Source organism: Phoxinus phoxinus (assembly GCF_949152265.1).
Source record: "Phoxinus phoxinus genome assembly, chromosome: 15".
Lineage (NCBI taxonomy): Eukaryota > Metazoa > Chordata > Actinopteri > Cypriniformes > Leuciscidae > Phoxinus > Phoxinus phoxinus.
In genome coordinates this window covers 32,665,992-32,682,223 of record NC_136890.1, presented here as the reverse complement: position 1 = coordinate 32,682,223, position 16,232 = coordinate 32,665,992, and the positions used below count along the sequence as shown (strand labels likewise).

General features: G+C 38.8%; 1 long non-coding RNA gene across 2 annotated transcripts in view; it reads right to left on the bottom strand.

Annotated features, from left to right (window-relative positions):
- Positions 1–721: 721 nt before the first annotated feature.
- LOC307011163 overlaps positions 722–16,232 on the bottom strand; it is a 20,549-nt gene continuing 5,038 nt past the window's right edge. The window contains exons 2-4 of one of the 2 annotated variants that reach the window (XR_013800360.1): positions 4,969–5,046; positions 2,816–2,967; positions 722–1,055 (exon numbers count right to left, since the gene is read on the bottom strand). This is a non-coding gene — a long non-coding RNA (uncharacterized lncRNA). Of the gene's footprint in view, positions 1,056–2,815; positions 2,968–3,457; positions 3,656–4,968; positions 5,047–16,232 lie in introns of those variants that run through there. The other variant, XR_013800361.1, reaches the window with a different exon arrangement.

Sequence of the window (16,232 nt, the reverse complement as noted above, 5' to 3'; positions counted from 1 at the left end):
TTCAACGTAATTGCGTATTACGTGACGTCACGAACGCGCATCACAGAACAGAGCAAGGCGAGCGTTTGTGCTTATAAAACTTAAACTTTTTTTATTTATTTTTTAAATGAGCGATCGTTTCGCTAGATAAGAGCCTTATTCATCGTCTGGTGTCGTTTAAAGCCCTGTGAAGCGGCGCTGACACTGTCATCTGGACCTTGAACCGTTTGGTCGCAGTGAAGTCCATTATATGGAGAAATGTTTTCATCAAAAACCTTCATTTCTTTTCGACTGAAGAAAGAAAGACATGGACATCTTGGATGACATCGGGGTGAGTAAATTATCAGCAAAAGTTTTTTTTTAAGTGAACTAATCCTTTAAAAATTAGTTCACACTTTAGTTTAGGGTGCAATTCTCACTATTAACTAACTACGACTTTTGTCTCAATAAACTCCTAATTACTGCTTATTAATAGTTAGTCAGGTATCTGTTTAGGTATTGGGTGATTAAGGGATGAAGAATATGATGATGCACCATAAGGCATTAATATGTGCTTTATAAGTATAATAAACAGCCAATATCCTACACTCTAAAAAATGCTGGGTTGTTTCAACCCAATTTTGGGTAAAATATGGACGTTGGGTTAAAAATGTAATGTAAAAATTTAACCCAACAGCTGGGTTTGTCCATATTTTACCCAAAATTGGGTTGAAACAACCCAGCATTTTTTAGAGTGTAGTTATACGCATGCTAATAAGCAATAGGTAATTGTGAGAATTGGACCCTAAACTAAAGTGTTACCAAAATTACTCTATCATAAACATATCTCACTACTAGTCATTTTTTCCTGGACCTTGTCGCATTGCATTCTGGGATTGCCTCCTCTGCAACGCATACATGCAATCCTGCCTTATAAATGTGCCAGAACCAGGCATAGATTTAACACAGTGTTCATTTCCCTAATGCAAGCAGGCTCTTCCCGTTCAGTCTTACACATCTCATGTGTCCGTGTCTTTTGAAGGGTGTCTTCCATTGTCTTTCCCAGTTCTTGCGGCGCAGGCACCATTTTACAGCTCCTGGAAAAGAGAGAGAGAGGGGTCGAGAACAAGAGATCAAGAGAAGCGCAGGAGACATCAATGAGAGAGAGAGGTGGGAGATGGCGAGTGAAAGCGAGGGAACGAGCGAAAGAGGAGAACAAAGCTCGTGTGAAAGAGAGCAAGAGTGAGAGAGGAGGTGAGAGGGAGACGTTTGTAAGTGTGTTCGCGTCCAGAGAGAGCGAGAGAGCGGCATCATCCAGAGAAAGGAGGAGAAAGTCAAGAGAAGAATGAGAGCGCTTTCTCCTGCTGTCCCCGCGCGACAGGTCCCGCGCGCCTCTCCACGTGTTAATTACACATGTAAGGCTATTATAACCCTGCCAGGACTCCTGCTGACTGGGAAAATGAAGGCGGCGTACTCCAGCGCCAGACTCTCACACCGACTAAAGATAATAGTTTCCCTCCTGCATTTTCACAGGCCGCGGTAACTAACTCTGGAGACCGAGGCCAGTCGGGGAACACGGTTAGCATGGAAATGTCCGCGTAACTACCTAAGAAAGTGTGTCGAGCGGAGCCTGGTGTTTCATTTAAGCCGTCGGCCTGTGACCAAAACCTGTGATCCGACTCAAAGCCAGGCGCCTGCGATATTCAAGGAGACATTTACTGAGTTTTACTGTAAATTATGCATACGCACACGTCTGGAAGGGTTTATTAAATCCTAAAGGTTTTATTTCGTTGTTTAGACTCATGATTTGCACCTGCAGATGATGAAACAGGTGAAAATCACACATTGAAGAGATATCTGAGACCAGAGACTTAAAGAAACCACAGAAACTCGAGTTCTGACCTGACAAGACTCACATTTTCAGCAAAGTCTAATATTTATCATTTTCGATATTTATAAATCTGTCACAAAGAGAAAGAAAGCAAAGTCATTGTAATACTGTGTTTATTGCTAACACTTTACAATAAGGTTTCATTTGTTAAAACATCATTTAATGATGAAAACTACTTGTAAAGTATTTATTGTATAATTTATAATCAATGATTAAAATCAAAAGTTGCATCTGAATCTGAACTAACAATGAACAGTTGTATTTTTATTAATAAATGTTATTAAAGATGAATATGTACTGTAACAGATGTATTGCACATTGTTAGTTAATATTAATGCATTAACTAAACTTCAAAGGAACCTTATTGTAAAGTGTTACTGTTAAAAAAAAAAAAAAAAAAGTAAATTAAAAGCATTTTTTTTATATTTTTAAAAAATATTTATAAGTGCCATGATATTGACATGAGTTGTGTTAACAATTATTAACAATAACATATAATATTGTGGTAAGTTAATAAAATAAGCAAAATAAGAATTAATATAAATATTAATAATAAAACTAAGTGTAAGTGCCATGATATTATCAAAGTCATAATTCTGTGGTAGTATTTATGATTAACGTAATAATGCCGCGAGTTAACGTAAGACTTTTTTTTTTGAATTTTTTAAAATAATCTTTTAATCAGCTTGATCTGTACTTTTTCTAAAGATGTTCACACACATGTGAATATGCATCAGCTTGTGGTGATTTTAGACATGATAATACTATGGTATTCTTTTAAGTACCATGCTTGCATGTAAATGCCATGGTGCATGAAGGAGATCATTTATTAGCATGGCCTTTGATGCCACGGTGTTACCATTTGACACCCTCACCGTAGTCTTTAAGGGTTTCTGTACAGCACAATTGTTTCACATTATAAATAGTCAAATGAAACGCTGTGTTCTCGATGAAGTGTGTACTCACTCTCTTCTGTTGTTCACACGAGGACACAGAAAGATGATCTGATCAACTTCCCTCACAGCAGGGCATGCTGGGATAGCACTCGGTCTACATCCTGCCCCGGGTCACACGTCCTCATGAATATTCATGACGGAATATCACAGCTCGCTCTGGATCTGCAGCAATCACAGGATTTCATTCATTAATTAATTTTTTTTTACAGAAATGATCATGTGACTTTTTTTTTTTTTTAGAAAAGCATTGTTAAGAACAACAATAAGAGCGATGAGCTTGTTTATCACACACATCAAACGCAGCCTCGACTCTTAATGCTGAACCTTCAAGGACAAACAAAGCCTGAGATACGAGCGAGAGGGTTTAACTCGGTGTTTAAACAGCACAAGGCCATCGCACGCTGATCTCAAATTCTCCTGAGCTTCTCCTCATAATGTCTGTTAATCTACAGCTGCAGGGTTTGCAAATGACCTCCTTTTCAGTTTGACGGAAAACGCTGCAGATTTCATCCCTCGCTGAAGCTTTGATGAGTTTGGTGCCGTTACTGTATTTACTGTACATCCGAAGAAGAGGCCGACACTAATATCAGATCTACTGCATCAAATATAAGTCTGAGGAGATTCATGCAGGCCATCAAATGCTGAAGCAAACCTGTATGCTTTCATTTCTTCTGTACGCTGCATGATCGACAACAGTTCATCCTGACCCTGGCTCATATCTATACAACAACAACGAAACAAGCTAATAACTCAAATTAAACAACACGTCAGCTTGTGATAAAAAAAGTACCATTAAAGTAATGTTAAAATAATACAATAAATCAAGTTATATAATAAAATAAAAGGTAGGTTCAAATAAAATAAAATATATATAAAAATCTTGAAATATTGTAATAAAATTACAGGAACTATGATATTGAGTCATGGTAATGTGTAGTCATGATAAGTTAATAATATTGCTGTGAGTTAATAAAATATTTGAATTAATTAAATAGAAATATTATCAAAATAATATTGATCATTTAAAATATTTTAATATTTGTACAATAGTAATAATAATAAAATAGTAACAATAAAAATAAATATTAAAAAGTAATTGTGACAGTCATAATACTAAAAAAATTATGATTAACGTAATAAAAAAAGAATGCCTTAAGTTAATAAAATAAACAATATTTTAAATAAAAGTATTCTTCTGTATTATATCTATAGATTTGGTCAAACATGTGAATATATATCAGATATTTTAGACATGACGATATAATGGAGTACTATACCACGGTACATGGTGATCATTCATAAATATAATAGTGTCGTTTGTGGGGCTTGATGTCATTATGTGTAAAGAGATGCATGGAGATTCTGCAATAACACTTTTCAATAAATTCCCATCGGTTAACATTAGTTAATGCATTAACTTACACTGAGCATTACATTTGTTACAGTCTTTTTTTAAGTTAAATAATTATTATCATTGTTACTAGCTCAGGTCAAATAAATAATATTAACAGATGCAACTTTTGATTTTAATAATGTATTATAAAAGGTTGAAATTAACATTGATAAATGCTTTAGATAGAAGTATTTTGCATTGTTAGTTCTAATGTAGTTTACTAATGTTACCAAAATGTTGCCAAATCCTCCTTTTGTGTTCCACAGGTCCGGACCTCATGAGGGCCAGTAAATAATGACCGAATGTTCATTGTTGCTTTAAAATGCCGCTTTCAGCCTAAACTGATGCGAAGCCCTATTAAACTGCACTTATCTTGCGGACAGATGTTTTTTCCCTCTGGCCAGCGGTCGGGCAGGTTCACGAGCGGGGCAGATCTCGACCCGAGACAGAGATTGGCCGGTTCCTGTCGAGCTCCTCGATTAGTGCTGTCAGCCCCACAGCCAAGCTGTTTCTAATGAGACGTGCAGACAGAGAGATGTCGCGTCCACGGGTGGCCCTCTCACTCGAAAATGAGACTGGTCGACACGTACGTGTGACAGGGAAGGTGGGAAAGGTGACAGAGGACGGGGGTGGATGTCACGGGGGGCGGGGGGGCGAGACGGGTCAGCCGAGGGCTGCCAGAAACATGAGTTGAGTGACAGGTGAAGCGGGTGAAGAGATGTCAGGGAGCCGTGGCGTCTGCCATCCCAGAGACATGAGTGGATAATTACATGGTCAGTGATGTTGCTCGGCCTCTCCAGCCTCTTTATTTTCTGGCTTCTTCTCGCACGGGTGAGCCTCCGTGAGGCCTGCGGGAAGGAGAATAACACTGATTATTGAGCAAAATAATACAACTGAACATGTACATGACAACACAGGCTCGTTGGGAAATTACGTAGCCTATATTACGTTGCTTGCATGTTTTGTGACACTCAAGATTAATACACCCGGTGCAATGCAGCACCAGGCACAACGCGAGTGTGTTTAGCTAGTTTCAGCCCGACGCAGTTTTCATTTTCACGTCCTGCGCCATGTTGGTTAAACAGCAAATGCATTTGCACCCATCTGTGCGCCCATGCTGCTGGTCTGAGAACGAGTGTGTGTTCAGGCGCATTGTTGGTGCCGGCGCGTTGCTATTTTGAGGAACTGACTGCGCCATTGACCAACTCAAAGTCAATGGCGCGGTATTTTTTTTGTTATTTAAAGGGTAACTGTCGCCAAAATTGAACCTAGGCTATTTTTGTTATTCTACCAGAGTCAAACATCCGTGTAAAAGCATAATTAGAATGGAAACTCCACTTTTAAGTTTGACCGTATTTTCGTTTTCGGTCAAAATGTCTTTTGAATGGGAGAGCACGGGGCACTACAATGATAGCATCAAAATCGCTATTTTTAAAACACTAATGCGGCTCGACACAACATGAAACTGTGCTGGAAGTGTCACCAGCGGCTCTACACATGAACTCCAGCATTGACTACATTGTTTGTGTACACAGAGTTTGCTAAGTTTGTCTTCATTTTGACGGCGGGGGCACTTGACCATGCTTCAGTTTTTGACGCCTTGGGAGTGAGAATGGGTTGCATATGTACACAATTAGCAAAAGGATTGTTTGGAAATGTAAAACGTTTCCTACAACACAAATACATACTTTTCAACTTTCACAAAAGAATCATGAATCAATCTTGAGCAGCAAATCATCATATTTGAATGATCATGTGACACTGAAGAGTGGAGTAATGATGCAAGAGGAAAATGCTTTTTTAAATGATAATATGTCATAATATTATAGTGTTTTTGATAGAATAAATGGAGAACATAAGAGACTTTGTCCAAAAACATAAAAAAACTAAATCACACGACCTCAAACTTTTGAACAGTAGCCTACTTGGCCAATAAAAGAAGCACAGAGTTGCATATACTAAATTATATATAGTGCTAAAATACGGCCACCATTCATTTTTCACATGTTCTTCAGCACAAATCACTACCGGACGTGTTTGTAGTTGCTTTGAGCCTGTCGAACGTGTGGAGACCACAAAGATCTCTCTCATCCTCACACGTTTGTTTCATCTGCAGAGAAATGATCTCTTTCTGCCGACGACATTCCCGTCCTTCAATGCGCTCCCGTTCCATCTGCCCACGAGACTCATGGGATTTCTCTCGGAGCGCTTTCATGTCCGACAGGATATAAGACAGGAATCTCAGATAGTGCTGGTGTGGATGAGAGAGGCACATGCTACGGGAAGTCCACCTCAGAGGGAAGTGTGTGTTCCTCCTTTAGCACGATGTCAGCCGGTAAACGACGAGCATATGCGGGAGAGTCCAGGAGTTCAGACGCATGTTCAGAACAGAAGAGGACATGTTGTGTGCAGAACTCAGAGTTGTAGTGCACTTATCAATACATTTACCTGGTCGCATTTTGGTGGAGTGCTGCTCGTAACATCCAACAGTTTCAAGATGGTTGGAAAAAGGGCAAAACAACATTATAAATGCATTATTGGTTATACCTGTACACTCAGCAAGTGCCAAGTGTGTGCGCAACTGGATCTTGCCAGCAAGCTCGGTCAACATAATACACTGTTTTAAATTAAAATTAAAAAGTGATACGAACAATTTCAAATCAAAGACTAACAGACTGTCCACACACTCTAAAAAATGCTGGGTTGTTTCAACCCAATTTTGGGTCAAATATGGACAAACCCAAACGTTGGGTTGAAAATGTAATTTAAAAATGTAACCCAACAGCTGGGTTTGTCCATATTTGACCCAACATTGGGTTGAAACAAATTTTTTAGAGTGGAAGACATCTGTTGTGCGTCCTGCAAGAGTGGAAAAATTGGGATGACCCAAATGGAAGTTGTTTTTCTGCAGATCTCAATGAAGCGACACGTGGAACGTTAAACCACCAAAATGCAATAATAAGGAAGGAAATCTAAGTTTAGTGTCTACACTTTTGCTAAATTGATCAATTAAAATCGAAACTGTCTTTGATCAGGTCTAAATATGCATGCAAATGCAGTGTGCAATAAAAGCTAACTAGGCTATTTGACTTTAAAACACTGATCTCAGCAACAAGGATTTATCCAACCATGTGATAGGATTATATCCAATAAAGGATTTATCCTTTATGATGGATAAATTGCAGAAATATATATTTAATTTATATACAAAATGTAAACGTTTTTAAACCAGTAATTACAAATGTAATGGGCTTTATGCACAGCTGCACTACTTCCTGAACTTTAGCTCCTTTGTTTCCTGTCTGCCATTATTGGACAAACTGATTAATCCAGGTGTGCCTGACCAACAACAATAATCAGACACACCTGGATTAATCAGTTTGTCCAATAATGGCAGACAGGAATCAAATGAGCTGGCTGAAGTTCAGCAAGTAGTGCAGCTGTGCATAAAGCCCATTAATAACAAAAACATTTAAAATAAAATAAAAATTAAGCTTAGGAATAAAAAAAAAAACATTTTAATATTTTTCACTATTTACTCAAAATTAACTAAAAGAAACAACAAAATGAAAACAATAAAATATTTAATTAGAAAAATATTTAAAGCACACAATATTTAAAATGTATGCACTGATGTGGGAAATAATCTCACTGTCATAGGGACACATTTTTTTTACAATAAAAATAAATGTAAGTTTAATGAGTTTTTGGATCATTTTGGAGTTTTTGGACTCATATGTGTTGATTTCGTTATTGATAGTGTTGAAAATCTTTCTACTTGTATATCACAAATCCCCTTTTTACAAGGCCTTTCCATTTACACTGGATTGTCACAACAACAGGGAGAATCCCATAAAGACGTGTAAGAAATGTCGGACTAAATAAACCGCAGAAACATGAATACGGTACATTAACAAATCGATGCGGAGTCAATGCATGGACGGCTCAAAGCGTCTGCTTGCACTCCAAAAAACCTTTCCTTTTGACTCTGCTCCTGTGGAAATCATTATTCATATCCAGACACACTCTTTTATTGTAACACATTGGTTAATAAATAAATAAATAAGCAAATAAACACCACCCTGGAGAAAGCCCCCACAGTAGATCCGCTCTGAGCTTTGATAAAAGAAGAGAAACTCTGGCTCTTGAAAGCTTGAGGAGTCAGATCCACCAGTCGAACAGAAGAGCCCTACAGCGAGACACGCATCCGGTCCTGCACGGTGGGCCCAAATCAATACACATTAACAGGTTAAAAGAAATGGGAGAGAGGGGCTGCGTTTACGCACCGCATCTCAATAATATCGACGGGTATGTGGTATTATATTTGTAAGAGAGAGGCAAAGAAAGACCTTGAGAGCTGCTCCATTGTATTGATGGGCTTTTGCTCTTTGCCAAAGAGGAAGCACTTTCCAGCCCGCTCTTTAATCTGAAGCAGGTCTGATGGGACTCGAGGAGGAAGACTTCAGAGCGTGCAGCGGGGGAAAAAAGCAAGCCCCGCTTTCTCAGCGTAATGACGAGAGAGAGGAGGAATGATAAAAACCAAAAAACACAAAAACAAACAAAGCTGAAAGAAAGCATGAGTACAGTTGGGCTGATGAGAGACGTCCGTGAGTGTTATTGTGCATGAGCGCTCGTAAGTGCATGACAAGACGTCTATAAAAGCAGAGCAATATGGACAGAAATGTTCTGGCCTGGTAGATTCTTCTGACAACAGGATTTTATTTTTTTCTAAGAAGTTGAACTGATATTTTCAAAACATGGACTGAAGACAATCATAGTCAATGGGGTTTTGCTGAGGTGAGACTCACAAGTACTAGTGCTCACGGTGATCTGACGAGACCTCTAACAGTTAGTAATAAAGTTCAAATCACAACTGCATAGAAGACCTTAGCAACCATTCTGAACACCGTAGCAACTGCATGGCAACATCCTGGCAACCAGCCGGAACACCCTTGAAACTGACTGCATAGTAATGCCCTAGCAAACAAACCAGAAGACCTTAGGATCTGCATAGCACCACCCCTACCAACCACCCAGAACATATTAGCAATTTCATATTAATGCCCCCAACATCCACCCATAACACCTTAGCAACACCCTAGCAACAATCCAGAACAACTTAGCAATTTCATATTAATGCTCCCAACAACCACACAGAACACCTTAGCAACTACCTAGAAACCACCCAGAGCACCCTAAAAACTGCTTAGAAACCACTAGCAAACAAATCCGAATAGCTTAGCAACTGCATAGCAACACCCTAGCAACCACCCAGAACACCGTAGCAATTTCATATTAATGCTCCCAACAACCATCCAAAACACCTTAGCAACTACCTAGAAACCACCCAGAGCACCCTAAAAACTGCTTAGAAACCACTAGCAAACAAATCCGAATAGCTTAGCAACTGCATAGCAACACCCTAGCAACCATCCAGAACACCGTAGCAATTTCATTTTAATGCTCCCAACAACCACCCAGAGCACCTTAGCAACTACCTAGAAACCACCCAGAGCACCCTAAAAACTGCGTAGAAACCACTAGCAAATTAATCCGAATACCTTAGCAACTGCATAGCAACATCCTAGCAACCAGCCCGAACACCCTTAAAAACTGACTGCATAGCAATGCCCTAGCAAACATCCCAGAACACCTTAGCAACACCCTTGCAACCACCCAGAGCACCTTAGCAACTGTATATCAAAGTCCTATAGCGACTACCCAGAACATCTTAGTAACTGCATAGCAACGCCCTAGCGACCACCCAGAACACTCTAGAATGATGCCGAAGAGTTTCATTTTGAACACTCAAAATGTCTTCAGAAAATGCTAAATTCTAGTTAAAGTACAGTGCAGAAGTATGGGGAATTGAATGTATAATAACATTTTGTGGGCCAAATAAACTGATTTTTCTGCTTCTAACATGTTCCCTAAAGATTCAAATATTGTACAAAAACGGCATCAACAACATAACAAGTATAAGCGCCTGTGTTGTGGCTCCTTGGGCCCTTGGGCGAGGCTCTCGAGGGCCAGCAGGGTAAATGCTCCTGTCCCTCACTGGGGTGGTAAATAGACCATGTGATGTGGCAAGAAACCCTGTAACCCCCACAGGGGAACGGATCCCCTCCCTCACTGCACTCCGATACCCCTCCTCGCTCCACTGGCTGTGAGACCCTCAGCATTCCTCCAAACCATCCGCACTAAACCGGCCCGCACACACACCCCGTCACGGCACAGACACGCCCACGAGTCACCCTGGCCTTTAGGGGTCAGGCTAGCCATGCCACACACACACACACACACAGGGTCACCGCTCAAGCCCACTGACTGACCCGACAAGAGCCGACAACTGCTCTCTGTCTGTTAGCATTAGGGCGGCCGCAGCTGAAGCAAGGTTAATCTTCCCACTTTATTTGGGGGTTTTGGATTCTGTGACCCGCTCTGAACACGCTGCTCCAGCCACCTGTAGACTGGAATGCTTTCAGAACCAAAGAACAGATCAGAGTTCTGGAGGAAAACAATGAATCGTAGATAATAATAATAATAATAAAAAAAAATAATAATAATATATTTATATATAGCAACTTTACATAGTAAAAACAACCTTAACAACACTATATTTATATAAATATATACCATATTTATGTATTACATTTTTCTCCAATGTACTTCTAATAATACCATAGTAGTATTAACGTAATTTTTGCAGTATATGCAAATACTATGGTACGCAGATTTTAGTAGCGTGGCATATATCAAGGTACTATATACCATGGTATCAATTTTGTGAAGGATGGTCCAAAATCCTACTACTTTTGACCTACTTTTTGGTTAGTGGATGTCGCTGTGGTCCTGAGTCGAGATGACAAAGACAGATGTAAATAAAACGCCTCTTGAAGCCTCTTTCTGCTTTTTCCTCCTTTACACACACACACACACACACACACACACACACACACACACACACACACACACACACACACACACACACACACACACACACACACACACACACACACACACACACACACACACACACACACACACACACACACACACACACACACACACACACACACACACACACACACACACACACACACACACACACACACACAAGGCCGGAGCTTCACTCCTGTGGGATTTTCAAGGGCAGTATTTCAAAGAGCCATGCTGTGCTTACATCAGTCAGAGAACAGTGGAACCAGGATTATGGGTTTGAACCACGAGCGCTCAAACACACGATTAGCGCCAGATTCATGGCTTTAATGTTTCTGCATGTTAATTTCTCATTTCTTCGACATGCACATTAAAGGCACAGTATGTAAGTTTTCACCTCGTATTCAAATGCTTAGCTTGATGACGCTGTGAATGAGTGTGGAATCATGGGAGTTGTCGTCTTCAGCGCCACTGCCGATGGAAATTAGTTAAAGCATCTTCAGTGTTTCCATGGTTTCGAGGAAATCGAGGGTAACACGGATATTAACACTGGCTAAAATTTCTGATTTCTCTTGATTTAAAAATTGTTGGAAAGATTTTGGATACTGTAAGTACATAAGTCAACAAAATATATGTATAACATTGCTCTAGTGGTTTTTGGATATTATAATCTAAAAAAATCTTACATATTGTGCCTTTAAGTTTCATGAGCGGTAAAAATAGACTAAATTATCTGTAGTGATTTAAGTTATTTTCACAGACAATCGCATTTGTGGGACGCTTACATATTCCTCTGCCATTATCACCTTCTGTTTGTTGTAATCTCGCAGATTTTGGTGTGAAGCGGAGCAGAAAACAAACCAAGAAAAAACATCAAGAAGCCCGTTGATACTCATTAACGGAAACTTCATGTGGGAAATCGGTTGCTCAGCAGAGGAAATATCCAACCTTGAGTTCCTTTCATTAACCCTCCATGTTTATTCATTAATGCTGCCTCTTACACTTCAACACAAGCTGAGAACAACGAACTGATACACAACACAACACTATGTTTTTCTTTCTCTCTATAAACAAAGAAACACTGTGTTGTGGAAGACGTGTTTGTCTAATGGTGACACACACACACACGGACTAATCAACTCCTCGTTTGCAGTTCTGAGCGGTTCTTCAACCTTCTTTCCAGCTGTTCCAGCAAACAAACTTCAAACGAAACTCAAGGACTCCAGTTCCTCTTCAAAAGTAGGTTAAAAAGGATCTTATCTATAGCAGTCTCCCTCTTTAGTCTGGATGTATAAGTAAAGAAAGACTTTTAAGCATACCTTCATATCTTAATCACCATCTGACAGTGACACGCTCTATTCAGACTACAGGTGAAACTCGGAAAATGAGAATATGGTGCACAATTTCAGTAATTCAACTTAAAAGATGAAACTAATATATTATATAGACTCATTACATGCAAAGTGAGATATTTCAAGCCTTTATTTGTTATAATTTTGATGATTATGGCTTGAAAACCTAAACTCACAATAATCACAATATTATACACTCTAAAAAATGCTGGGTTGGTTTAACCCAATTTTGGGTCAAATATGGTCAAACCCAAATGTTGGGTTAAAAATGTAATTATAAAATGTAACCCAATGGCTGAGTTTGTCCATATTTGACCCAAAGTTGGGTTAAAACAACCCAGCATTTTTTAGAGTGTAATTTTGAATTTGGGGTTTTCATAAGATGTAATCCATAATCATCAAAATTATAACAAATAAAGGCTTGAAATATCTATATTTGCATGTAATGAGTCTATATAATATATTAGTTTCACCTTTTAAGTTGAATTACTGAAATAAATGAACTTGTGCACCATATTCAAATTTCACCAGTTTCAGATCTTGAAATCAGATCGCACAAGCATTATGGAGAACAACATTTCTCAATCTGTTTTATTATATCCATCTTTCTGTTTATCTAGCAACCACAACGCCCTTTTCACTATACTAACATCCAGCAACACACTTGCTGTGTCTAAAATCACACACTGTATAGGTAGGCTACCACATTTGGTTTGAAAATTACTTTGCAACCATTAGAAAAGTATGTTCTATATTAGGGCTGTAACAATTAATCGCGATTAATCGAAATCCAAAATAAAAGTTTGTGTTTACATAATATATGTGTGTGTATTGTGTATAATTATTTTGTATATATAAATACACACACATGCATGTATATATTTGAGAAATATTTGCATGTATATACTGCATATATATTTTTATATAATTTACATTATATATAAATAGAACAATTTTATATATAAATAACACATTTTTATTAAATATATACATGCATGTGTGTATTTATATATACAAAATAATTATACACAATACACACACATATATTATGTAAACACAAACTTTTATTTTGGATTTCGATTAATCGCGATTAATCGTTACAGCCCTATTCTATATAGTATGAATGTGGCTGGAAACCTGTACATTTATCTATCCTGCTTCCGTTACAAATCTGCGGGGACCAATCACAAACTGGCTAATCCACCTGGCACGCTATTGGCGGGTTTAACACGATGACGATAGAGAAGCGACCAATCCAATTCCTTTGAACCTCTCGACGATGCTCAATGGCTTCTTTAGTTTAGCAAACAAATCACTCGAGTGGGTGTAAATATCACTAACTTTCATGTTTTTTATGCACAACCTGCAAAAATCACTCGATGCCATTTTGCAAACCGCTGATCAATGCTATAACCATGAGTTTTCGCGTCTGATTGGTTGAAGGTATCCAATTGCGTACAGACAGAGTCATATGAACTATGCCGTTGATCTCGCCTCTTGTGCAGTAGAAATACAGAGCAGACTCCCCAGACTAATGTTCAATCTTAAAAGATTCAGCTTGGTCTGGTGATAGCCAGACTAATGAACGCGTGTAGTATGAATGAAATCCAGACGTACTACATCCACAATGTTGTCAGTGTCTTGTGAGCCTGTGCCATTCATAAATCCTCTCCCATGGCCTCATGGGATAGTAAAGTGTCCATCGAATGCACACTTCAGAATCTCACCGGAAGTAGTATCCGGATACTTCTCCTCGACTGCTTTATGAACACTATGAATTCGGAGATAATAGTCGGCTCACACACTGTTTTTCACCTACTGTATACATCTTTAAGGTTTGTGTTCGGGGTAGTGTGAGAAACGTAATCAGATTACCTTTTAAAGTAACTAGTAAAGTAATGCCTTACTTTAAAATGTAAAAAAACACAAGCAAGCCCAGGCCAAATGAGAAAAAGTAACATGTAATGTAAAAGTAATGCATTATTTTCCATAAAAAGTATTTTTTTTATTGAGTAACGCAATATTGTAATGCATAGTGAAACTATTATAAACTACAGATACTTTTAAATATTAATAAAATGGTTGCCTTTTTAGTTTTAGCTACACTGATTTGATGATATAGCCTTTTATATAAATATATTTTATATCAAATATAACTACAAATTGAAAATGTTCCACTCCGGCTGGCATGTGTTCTTCACATGTGCATTGGCCGGTCTAGCCTGGAAAAACGCAGTTTTTTGTCATGATTTGAGTGTTTAGAAACAAAATGTATAAGACTGTTGTTATCAGATTTCATTGGTGATTTCAAATATGATATTTAATCGTAAACTTGGAGAACAGCTTTGGAGAATTTGATGTTTCCCCGTTCAAAAAGATAGGAGCTGCACTTGCATGACTTCAAAGATGGCCGCCGAGTGAAATGGTTTGCCTTAAAGGGACTTTGGTAAAAGTCATTGTTTTTATTAGAATCAATAAAGAAGATTTAGGATTGGACACATTATCCGTCTGGAATTGATTGCATGGTGAAAATATTGCTTTATATAAAATTTGAGGTCTTTCAGACATAGTAGTTTAGGTGGCGATTTTTTTTTTTTTTTTTTACTTCGAATGACTGATGAAACGTTCATAATAAGACCGAGAATATGTATTTAAAAAAACATAGATGATTTCACGCTGACAAAACTTCACATTTAAAAAATCTGACAGATCTGTGAAAGCTTGGGAACTATGACATATCGTTCACCGCTCGCTCACAATAGTCCAAAAACACAACTTCCAACAAAGACGTAATTTTAAAGTTGCCTCTAACTGGCTGTAGAGTGAAGAGAGGAGAGACAGACTATTGGTATCACAGCTCACTCATTAAGAAGAGCGAGCCTTAATTTAAAGCGACTTGGAAAGCTCTTTGAGCGGGACAGACATATTTACATTTAAAAGATCCAAAGTGGCTGACTGCAGTTCCTCTGTCCTTAATTGCAGCCTTCAGTTGTCCATGAATGTATCCGCTTCATTGCGGCTCTCATTAACTGGCAGAGGCCAGAGCGGCACACACACACACACACACACACACACACACACACACACACACACACACACACACACACACACACACACACACACACACACACACACACACACACACACACACACACACACACACACACACACACACGCACACACACACACGCTTCATCTCTGTTTTTTCTTGCTCTCCTTTCCTCTTTCTCTCTCTCCTTCACTCCCTCCATCTGTTTTTACTCTAAAGGGTGTGACAAGACCACAACAAGCTGGCAAAGACGAACAGAGAAAGACACAAACAATCTGTAGGGATTACACTCTAATCCTGTTTGCACTTTTATCCCGGCTGTGTTTTTAAGGGGGGGTCACACTCTCTGACAGCGGATTAAACGAGACCTTCCTTCATCTAGTTATGGATGGACTTTTGGCAAATTAGCCGAACGGAGTGATTGCTTTCTACAATCTCTCGCCCGGCTGTAAGACTCGGTTACAGCGCAAACAAATTCCAGGCGAGTTGTGGGATAATGAGGCTGGCGTGATGTTTGAAATGCAGATACAGGTTATTCTGCGCTCGGAGCTTCCCGAGGATCAAACACGCGGAGACTTACAGAGTCGGGGACGTGCTAATGCTTATTTACAAAGAAAGATAAATATACATTTGGTAAGAAGAGTTACAGTTTAAAACTATTTATAATGAGTATATCCGACACTAAATTCTTATA